Here is an 11,833-nt window from a genome sequence, read left to right on the forward strand (position 1 = left end):
TTAATTTAATTGGTCTCAATTTGATTTCACAGTGATTTTACAACTTTATCAACTGGTAAATTGACATAAGGATTACACTGGCAGAGCAAACAGATCAAATATAACTGTTTGTCGTTATCATTTCCCCAGATAACATATGAAGTCTTCAATATATCGAATAACAAATAGTGCACACATCGTTTCATTATGGTTGGGTTGAAATTTACATCTCTGATCTTTTTCTCGGCAATAATTGAGGTAAGACAATTTTGATATTTTCATAGAGGCATTTAGAAACATTGCTTAAATTATTTTAATCGTAACATTGATTTGACTACATGATTCAAATATTAAACCTATTACATTTGAATATTACTTTGAAGTCCTCGTATAAAATTGTATATGATCGTAAAAGAATGTTAAATACAGCAAACAGTTTCAAAATAAAGAAAACTTCAACTTTTTTATAAAACAAATTATCTTAAAAAGTCGAGAATTTTATTTTCAAATTCATTAAGTTGTCTCCAAATCAAGATGAAAGTTTATATTGTGTCTCAGAGTTTTAGAACTTGTATTTAAAAACTAATGTCACGCAAACACTGCAATTAATAATTCAGATTTCCGTGTTTTAAATATGTTCTAATATCCATAAAGGATAACTAAAATTGTTATTATCACGAAATGTACCGTATATCAGGGGTTTTTTCGCGTCATGTTTTTTTCACGAATCAAAACTATACGGTACATGAAATAATCAAATTTTCACTATTACAAGGTCATAATGAAAATATAATTCACGTTTGTTTAAACCTGTGAAGTAAGAGGTAAAAAAAGTATCTAAATTGTCATCCTTAATTAATGAAAAATTCAGACAATAAAACCATTTACTAGTACACGATTTCCTTAATGTAGTATAATTACCGATAATTTTTTTGAGAGACGCAAACAGTCATAGATCATGTACCATTACATATACCAATAGCTCAGTTATTAGACGTCGATTTACGCAAGGACAGTGACCGTTTTAATTAGCTTGCCAATGGAATTTTAAAGAAACAACGAGGTCTACATACCTCTTATCTGGCGCATGCCGCAATATCAGCCTCTACATAAACTAACTGATCACAGTTTATCGTACCGTAATTTACCTGTTTACTTTATAAATAAGGAAAGAGAAAACTCTATTACAAGAACAAAACTTTGTATTAAATTTACGATGATTTATTTTCCGTGATTCGGAAATCGTCGCAAACAAAGCGGAAATTGGATACACGCAGGAAAAAAAACCCTGATATATGGTATACCACCGAAAGCTTTGACCGGTTATCACATTTTTTAAAAGTTGAAAGCAATCAAAGACAGAGTTTTATTGCATACACGATATGATAGTACATCAACAGAGTTATATTTAAGGTGGCAATAGGAAGCGTAACCTTCTTTATCCACGTTGATGAAGTGAAAAGCGATGGACGACTCCACGGTGGTGCCTGCTGTCAGGGTGTAAATGGGACACACTGTACAAAACTGTGTAAACCGGTCCTTACTGTATGCCTCAAGTAAAATATTTATATAGTTATATGTTGTACGTTGTGACCATTGGGGCGAGCGCAACAATACTGCAGATATCTTGCATCCCTGTCATCTACATCCTATTGACTTGCTGTACCTTAAAACAGTCTTTTACTCAGTAATTTGATCAGTAAAATCCGTAAACGTGAATTTTCTCATAATTATAAGTGTTCCTTGTTTGTTCCCTTGTGTTATTTGAGTGTTATTTATCAATTTTCATTAAAAAGTTGCAACTTTAAGATGAATTTGCAACTTCTACATGAATTTGTTTTTAATTTTTGAAAACTTAAGCAACTTATCTTTGCCATAAACAAATTAAAACAAAAACTATTTAACCGTGAGATAGCAGATTAAATTCATATAGCAAGTAATTATAACACGTAAACTGCAGTACAGATGCATTGTGATCCATCTCTACAGTTTGGAAAAATGGGCGAAGTCAATGAGACTTTTTTCGATACTCTATATAATTTGACATACCTCAAGAAACCATGAAATCCTAGTGAAAGGTCAGCCTTTTTTTAGGCATAGCACTGCGGAAGTTAAAAAAAGCTAAGATGCTAACGAAAAGTTTTTCCTCGGCGAATCTATTAATTAAGCTCGAGCTTTCTTCCGTGCGCTGGTTCTTAGAATTTGATTCGCTTGTTGTTAGCTTTTAATCGTGACGACAGATCATGAACTTAACATGCATTACAAATTATTGTATATGTAAGGAAGAATATGTAAGAGATCTAATAATTGTTTTCTTTATCGTTTTTTATATAAGAGACAAAAATCATTGTCAAACAAGCTTTACAACAACACTTGATATGAAACGTAATGATGTTGTGTATGGATCCAAAGTTGGCAATACAACAAATCCTCAGTATCTAAAAGTCGATAACTGGGTAACAAGTCTTATTATTGTACATTTGAACATCTATTTTTCTAGACTTTGATATTACTTATCTCTCGGACTTATTTCATTTTGATCGTATGGTTGAAATAAATTATGATATATTAATTATTGTCTTCGAAGAATAAATATGTAGACAAGATCTCAATCAGCGTGGGAGACCTACAGCCATCATCGGTTCCACTCATCTACCAGTCTGATATTTCTGATTACAAACTGAGAATAGGAGACAACGTATTGTCGCAGCACTGGGGGCAGAAGAAATTAACTGCTAATTTTATAAAGGATGGAACCACATTCAGGTTTTGATATACATTTAAAAATCCTTTATATAAACTTTAATAATCTTTTAAAGGAGGTGATATCTTAAGAATTTATGTATGAATCTTCATTTTTTGTCATATGAATATCAAAAAAGAAGATTTACCCATGATATGAATAAAGCTTGCAGGTGTTGATGGGCACTTGACATTGAACCTTTTCTAAAAATTACACTAATCTTGAAAATAAATCTGCTTGAATGATTTGGGAGTCATAATACTGCTTTCATATTTCATTTTATTTTACATTTAAAAAGGGGTAAATAAATAAACATTTTATAGAGTAAAAATTTATGTTGATTATGTTCTGTATAATTTCCTAAGGGACATTAATACATGTAACACTCAGCTCATTATATTGCAAGAAAGCAAGCTAACAAAAAAATGCATATTACATTGTTCAATCTGTGTTCTTGGGTACAAAATAAAGAGTAAAAAATTATATCTGACATTTTTATTGTATGAACGGTAAAGTATTTAATGAAATGTGGTTAAAGCGAACAGTTTTAAAAAAGTCCAATGAAAAATACAAAACATAAAATGCAGAACAAATTGAAAAATAATTATTCTATCACTTTAGCATGAAAGATCAAATAACATTTCTTATAAGATTTTTTTATCCCTTCGTTCATACAAGTATCATTATGATTAATTGTAATATAATGTTTTCAATAAAACTATTGAAAGTACATCATATTTTTAATTGTTTGTATTCCAGCATTCAGATAACATACAAGGCTTACTGTTCTGAAGGTTACTATGGAGCAGACTGCACAGCTCACTGTCCCGGTAATCCAAGAAAATGTGTCGTGAATGGACAATCGTACTGTAAAATGGGTACGTTTATTCATAAAATCGAAGTGTGAAAGAGATTTGTCGTTCTTTTATAAGATTATTTTTTACTATCATATTATGCAGGGTGGACAGGTACAAACTGTAATCAGGATATCAATGAATGCAAGACAAGACATTTCTGCAGCTCCGGTAGCTGTAACAACACTGTTGGTAGTTTCCACTGTACCTGCCCTCCTTCTGTCTACGGTTTGAAGTGTCAGCTGGATGAGGATGAGTGCCTGATAAAGCCTTGTAATGGAGGAGAGTGTACAAATAAAATCGGTAGTTATGAATGTCATTGTCGTAATGGTACATCGGGAAAAAATTGTGAATCATTGACTGGTTCCAACTGTACCAATACAACGTGTAGCAATCATGGCAGATGTACAACTGCTAATGGAAAACTTTTCTGTAATTGCCATCAAGGCTACTCTGGAACAGATTGTTCTGTTACAGATTTTTGTTTAAACAATCAATGTAAACATAGTTCAACATGTGTTATCGGGGACAGAAATTATACATGTCATTGTCCAAAGGGATTTTACGGAACACTTTGTGAATTAACTGACTTTTGTGCCAGTATTCCATGTCTAAATTCAGGAATTTGCATAAACACTGCATCAAATTTTTCATGTAAATGTGTTAACAATTTTATGGGACCAACATGCAAAGCTTACAATTACTGTGCAGGAAAACACTGTAGCAACCACGGATCATGCAAGCTACTTATCAATGGGTATATATGCAATTGTAATGACGGGTTCAAAGGTAGGGACTGTGAAGTTATTGATCATTGTTTTCGGCAGCACTGTAGTAATAATGGAAACTGCACCAATAGTGTTAATAGTTATACGTGCCATTGCAATACAATGTTTATGGGCAAAAACTGTGAGATTAGAAATTATTGCTATAATAAGATCTGTTCTAATCATGGAACATGTCAGATCGTAAACAACGCCTATAAATGTAATTGTCACTCTGGTTACACTGGCAAAGACTGTGAACATGATTACTGTTATAATACAACATGTTCTCACCATGGTACATGTCATAGTGGACAACACTCCTACTCATGCCATTGTAACGCTGGTTATACCGGACATGATTGTGAACACACTTACTGTGATGCAAATCAATGTCAAAATGGTGCTACGTGTGAGAATGGTCATTCAGGCTATACATGTAAATGTGATCCTAGATACATTGGAAGTCACTGTCAAACACGGAACTACTGTCACGGTCAGAATTGTCATTCTCGAGGAACTTGTCAGAATGGTGAGAATGCTTATTTGTGCCATTGTAGAACTGGTTACTCTGGAAAAGACTGCGAGTACGACAGCTGCTATCATAACAAGTGTCAGCATGGATCAACTTGTAAATCAGTATCAGAATCGTCAAACTATACCTGCTTATGTCCATCAAATTACCTAGGAAATTTATGTCAAAAGCGTAATTTTTGCAATGGTCAAAAGTGCAGTGGTCATGGAAAATGTACAAACGACAACAATAACTATATCTGTCAATGTTTACCAGAATACCTGGGAAGAAACTGTGAACAAACAAATTATTGTCACAGTAACCCGTGCACACATGGCAAGTGTACAAATACTCACAATGGTTTTAATTGTACCTGTCAAGGCGGATACACGGGTAGTACCTGTAATTTGGTAGATCACTGCTATAACCAACATTGCTCAAATCGTGGTCTGTGCCTTAACGAAATTAACAGTTATAAATGTGTTTGCAATAGTGGATATATTGGTCAAAGTTGCGAAACAATTGATTATTGTTTTGGGAAGCATTGTAACAACCATGGAAATTGTATCAGTGGAACTCAGAGCTATACGTGCAATTGCAGTGCTGACTTTTTGGGCAAAAACTGTGAGAAAAGTAATTATTGCTTTAATAAGAACTGTTCTAATCATGGAACATGTCAGATCGTAAACAACGCCTATAAATGTAATTGTCACTCTGGTTACACTGGCAAAGACTGTGAACATGATTACTGTTATAATACAACATGTTCTCACCATGGTACATGTCACAGTGCACAACACTCCTACTCATGCCATTGTAACGCTGGTTATACCGGACATGATTGTGAACACACTTACTGTGATGCAAATCAATGTCAAAATGGTGCTACGTGTGAGAATGGTCATTCAGGCTATACATGTAAATGTGATCCTAGATACATTGGAAGTCACTGTCAAACACGGAACTACTGTCACGGTCAGAATTGTCATGCTCGAGGAACTTGTCAGAATAACGGGAATACTTATTCGTGCCATTGTAGAACTGGTTACTCTGGAAAAGACTGCGAGTACGACAGCTGCTATCATAACAAGTGTCAGCATGGATCAACTTGTCAAGTGGTATCAGGATCATCAAACTATACCTGCTTATGTCCCTCAGATTACCTAGGAAATTTATGTCAAAAGCGTAATTTTTGCAATGGTCAAAAGTGCAGTGGTCATGGAAAATGTACAAACGACAACAATAACTATACCTGTCAATGTTCACCAGAATACATAGGAAGAAACTGTGAACAAACAAATGATTGTCACAGTAACCCGTGCAAACATGGACAGTGTACAAATACTCATAATGGTTTTCAATGTACATGTCAAGGCGGATACATGGGTCATGCCTGTAATACTACAGATCCCTGTTTTGGTAAACATTGTAACAATCACGGAACGTGTATCAGGGGTACTCAGGGCTATACGTGCAATTGCAATGCAGACTTTTTGGGCAAAAACTGTGAGAAAAGTAATTATTGCTATAATAAGAACTGTTCTAATCATGGAACATGTCAAAATGAAATTACCACTTACAAATGTAATTGTCACTCTGGTTACACTGGCAAAGACTGTGAACATGATTACTGTTTTCACAAAACATGTTCTCAGCGTGGTACATGTCACATCGAAAATATGTCATACTCATGTCACTGCAACGCTGGTTACTTGGGGCCCGATTGCGAACATACTTACTGCGATACAAATCAATGTCAAAATGGTGCTACGTGTGAGAATGGTCATTCTAACTATACATGTAAATGTGATCCTAGATACATTGGAGACCACTGTCAAACACGGAACTACTGTCACGTTCAGAATTGTCATTCTCGAGGAAATTGTCAGAACAGTGGAAATACTTATTCGTGTCATTGTAGAACTGGTTACTCTGGAAAAGATTGCGAGTACGACAGTTGCTATAATAACAAGTGTCAGCATGGATCAACTTGTCAAGTAGTATCAGGAACATCAAACTATACTTGTACATGTCCCTCGGATTACCTAGGAACTTTGTGTGAAACACGTAATTTTTGCAATGGTCAAAATTGCAACGGTCATGGAAAATGTTCAAACGACAAATATGGTTATACCTGTCAATGTTTACCAGAATACCTAGGAACGAACTGTGAACAAACAAATTACTGTCACAGTAACCCATGCATGCATGGAAATTGTACAAATACTCGCAACAGTTTCAGCTGTACATGTCAAGGCGGATACACGGGTCCTACCTGTAATGCCGTAGATCACTGCTATAATCAACAATGCTCAAATCGTGGTCGGTGCCATAATGAAGGTAATAATTATAAATGTGTTTGTAATGGTGGTTTTATCGGGAAAAGATGCGAGACCATTGATTATTGTTTTAGTAAGCGTTGTAACAACCATGGAAATTGTATCAGAGGAACTGAGGGCTATACGTGCAACTGCAGTGCTGACTTTTTGGGCAAAAACTGTGAAATGAATAATCATTGCTTTCAGAAGGACTGTTCTCATCATGGAACATGTCAGAATGAAAACAACTCTTACAAATGTAATTGTAACTCTGGATATACTGGCAAAAACTGTGAACATGATTACTGTTTTAATACAACATGTTCTCACCATGGTACATGTCATAGTGGACAACACTCCTACTCATGCCACTGCAACGCTGGTTACACAGGACACGATTGTGAACTCACTTACTGTGATGCACACCAATGTCAAAATAGTGCTACGTGTGTGAATGGTCATTCTCACTATACATGTAAATGTGATCCTAGATACATTGGAAGTCAGTGTCAAACACGTAACTACTGTCACAGTCAGAATTGTAATTCTCGAGGAACTTGTCAAAATGGTGTGAATACTTATTCGTGTCATTGTAGAACTGGTTACTCTGGAAAAGATTGCGAGCACGACAGCTGCTATAATAACGAATGTCAACATGGATCAACTTGTCAAATAATATCGGGATCATCAAACTATACGTGTTCATGTCCCTCAGATTACCTAGGAAATTTATGTGAAACCCGTAATTTTTGCAATGGTCAAAATTGCAGTGGTCATGGAAAATGTACAAACAACAACAATACCTATACCTGTCAATGTTTAGCAGAATACCTAGGCAGAAACTGCGAGCTAAAAAACTACTGTTACAGTAACCCATGCACACATGGAAACTGTACAAATACTCCTAATGGTTATCAGTGTACGTGCATTGGAGGATACACAGGTCGTAGTTGTAATGAGGTAGACCATTGCTTTGACCAACATTGTTCAAATCACGGAAACTGTAGTAGTCTTAACGATGGATTTACGTGTCATTGTGAGACTGGATTTAAAGGAACCAATTGTGATGTTACGGATTTCTGTCATAACTTTAACTGCAATAATGGAACATGTCAGAGTAGAAATAACCATGCAGAATGCAAGTGTCCCGATGGATACTCTGGCAACCATTGTGAAGTGTTCGATCATTGCAGCAGCAGTCCATGTCAACATAATGGCACGTGTCAAAATAGATCAACTCATTATATCTGTCTTTGCAAAGATGGTTTTACAGGAAAGAATTGCGAAATATCACCAACAAATCCGACATCAATTGGCTCACATACTCGATCTACAACTGTGGTAAGCAGTGCCATTACATCAAAAGTGGATACAACAAACATGAGTTCGAGCAAGTCGACTCATTCAATAACAGGCAATACACCGACTTTGAGGCCTTCTGAAAGTTCAACGAAAACTTCTGTCACTATAATAAGCAATATCAATTTAACAAGTACGCATATTCCAACCAAGAGTTCGAGCAGAATGATTCCTTCCATTACAAACAGTACACCGATTTCAATGTCTTCTGAGAGTGCAAGCAAATCGACTCAATCCATTACAACAAATACACCGTCTTCAATTTCTACTGAAAAGTCAACGAAAACACCAATAACTACTATAAGCAGTACCATTTTAACAAAAACTCATACCCCAAGCAAATTGACGAATCCCATTACAACCAAAACACCGACATCAACTTCTTCGGAAAATGGGACGAAAACTTCAGAAACTTCCACTCCGACACCCGGTCAAATTACGATTAACATGACTATGGGTTCCAAAGGAAGCACGGAAACAACTTCGTACATAACTACGCCTTCCAAAAACTCGATGAAGCCTTCAACCTCTCATTCAACTGCTAGTAAAAGTACAAAATCGATTTCAACTACTCCTATGACAACTATTCCAAAACCTACAGGTATATATTTACAACCGTCATTTTAATATGTAAACATGTTATATACAGTTCATAAATATAATACCGATTCTTTGAAAAAAAAAATAAATAGAAATGTAAGGTAAACACAGAAATTTGTGAATTGTAGAGGTTATATTTGAGGGAAAAGTGAAGTTTGCTGTGGAGTGGCATCCTGCGTTAGAGAACAAGTCAAGTGAAGAATACCAGAATGTGTCGACACACTTTCTGACACTGGTCAGTATGGTAACTAAAAAAAAACATCTTTAAAACTTGATATTGGTTATTATAATTAGTACTTTCCCTTTGTTATTGGTGATGTAGATGGCTGCTGTCTACGAAAATGGAGAATTAAAAGATGTATACATGAAAACAGAGATTATCAGTATTACGTAAGTCATTTGTATTTTTATTACTAGTATTTTAATTCATACAAGTCTGCAGTTACATCGAAGGTAACATTTCATATAGCTTATTGATTAGATACTACTATATGTATACAGGGTTATTTTCGCCCCGTGTTATTTTCGCCCTTCTTCACTTGCAAACGGTTTCGTCCCGTCTTGAAATCGCCCCGTTGTAATTGTGTTAAAAATGTATTTTTGCGAAAATAAAATTCGCCCATTCTCAAATTCGCCCTACGACAACGAGCGCGAAAGGAGCGAAAAAAAACGGGGGCGAATATTTCTCTGTATACAGTAATGATTTGTCAACATATGTTACAGACAAGGCAGCATAGACATAAAGTATAACCAGACATTCAGCCAGCCCGAGACAGTGGAGAACGGGACGGTGATAGAAGTAAATAACGCTACCGTCATCGATACGTTCGAGAAGGGAATAGAAGAGCTGGAGGTGAACTCTTCTGTCCATAGCCAGGCGATCCAGGCCCTGGTACAGACGTTCAATATCACACACGCCAAGATTGAACTCAGGGGTGCATGTTAATTGGTTTTGATTTACGTCTAGGTTTTAACAGCAACAGTAAATTTGTTATAAACTGTAGGAATGAAATACGATGGTTTATGATTGGTAATGACTTTTATCGTTTGAAATAGGGTACTTTTTTTAAGAATGCGGTAATAAAATACATGTAGAAGTTACATGAATACGATAACTTGATGATGTTGATGATTTTTTAGAACTGCCCAGACCTACGCCAACTACTATTTCGTCATCTACACCCACGTCCTCAGGTCTGTAAACTTTGAATTGGTTTCCCAATGATCAATGTACATGTATTTGCAAGAAAATGCCTTACTTTTTTATTTTTCACATGTAGTTGCAGTTTCGCATACGTACCCAATTTATTGTTTTGTTTTATTATTTTAGTAAAAACGACCAGATCCTTAGAAGTCACAGAGACCCCCGAGAACAATAAGGTATATTTATATATAGTACATAAATGTAATAAAGACCTGGGCTGCGTTTTTACAAAAGAACTTTTAAAAGACTTACTACCAAATTAATGAATGCTAATTGATCTTAGACTATTCAATAATCATTCTTATGGCTGGAAAATATAATAATGGGAATTGAAATGTTTTAAACAAATGGCTCTATGTCAATTATGTTCATTAAAGATCATTTTACTAGACAGTAAATATTTACGACTTTGTCTTAAGTTCTTTTGTAAAATGCAGTGACTGTCCTGATCAATTTTGTTTTTAATAGCTGAGATTCCTCTCTCTCTCTCTCTCTCTCTCTCTCTCTCTCTCTCTCTCTCTCTCTCTCTCTCTCTCTCTCTCTCTCTCTCTCTCTCTCTCTCTCTCTCAAATCATATCAAATTTAGATAGTATATGTTCCAGCTTATGATACCTGGAACAGCGTACCGATCATTAACATCTCAATGCATAAATATTCTAGGCTAACTGTACAGATAACCAGCTGTGGGTAAAGGATTAAGAGAAACTTGATATATATCTATATCAGTTTATCAAACACAGGGTATGTGTGTACTAATGCAAAGGGTAAAAGTCAGGGCGGTTTCTCTGTATTAGGGCATCTTTGTTTGCTCAGGGCAGAGAGATTTGAGAAGGCTGCACACGAGAAAATAATATGTATGTTCTATGTAACATATGCAATCAGATCCAGTCGTAGTTTTGTTAAAATTATTTTCTACAAAAGGATTTGTAAATTGTCAAAATCTACACGATAACGTTCCCTAAATCAACGTTCATCTCAATGACTCAATAACTGCGCAATATTACAGTGTACAAAGGTTTTCTAACACGGTATAAAATATCACATAAAATTATAACACCAAATCTTGAAAAATAAATATTAAAACAGCATATCATGATGATAAAAATCGTTATCGGTTGAATATTATTATTTTTATTAATTTTTGACATACTTTAATAAGTTATATTTGCATTGCTGTTTACATATTGATTGTGGGAAGTTTGCAGTAACGGGTGGAGTTGGTGATAAGTATTACAGGTATCAATATTAACAGTACATGGGTCAAATCAAGGACGGTCCGTAAAAATTGTGTCAGATTGAATGTTATTAATTATGTCATAAGTAAGAAAGAAAAAAACACAATTTTTGTAAATTGAGACGTGTGTGTAAATAACCGTACAGTGCAAGGGGTATACATTCTGATCTTTCAAAGGATTTCAGTCCTAGTAAATGTTCTATGCAAACATTTTTTATGAAACCAAAATTCGGATTCAATATGAAGTTTTCAAAAAGGAAAAGA

The 11,833-nt window shown here is 35.1% G+C and overlaps 1 pseudogene; it reads left to right on the plus strand.

Moving 5' to 3' along the window:
• Positions 1-7,062: 7,062 nt before the first annotated feature.
• LOC128160768 (fibropellin-1-like) lies at positions 7,063-11,034 on the plus strand (annotated as a pseudogene).
• Positions 11,035-11,833: the final 799 nt, after the last annotated feature.

Source organism: Crassostrea angulata, chromosome 8 (genome assembly GCF_025612915.1).
Source record: "Crassostrea angulata isolate pt1a10 chromosome 8, ASM2561291v2, whole genome shotgun sequence".
In the NCBI taxonomy this organism is placed as follows: Eukaryota; Metazoa; Mollusca; class Bivalvia; order Ostreida; family Ostreidae; genus Magallana; species Magallana angulata.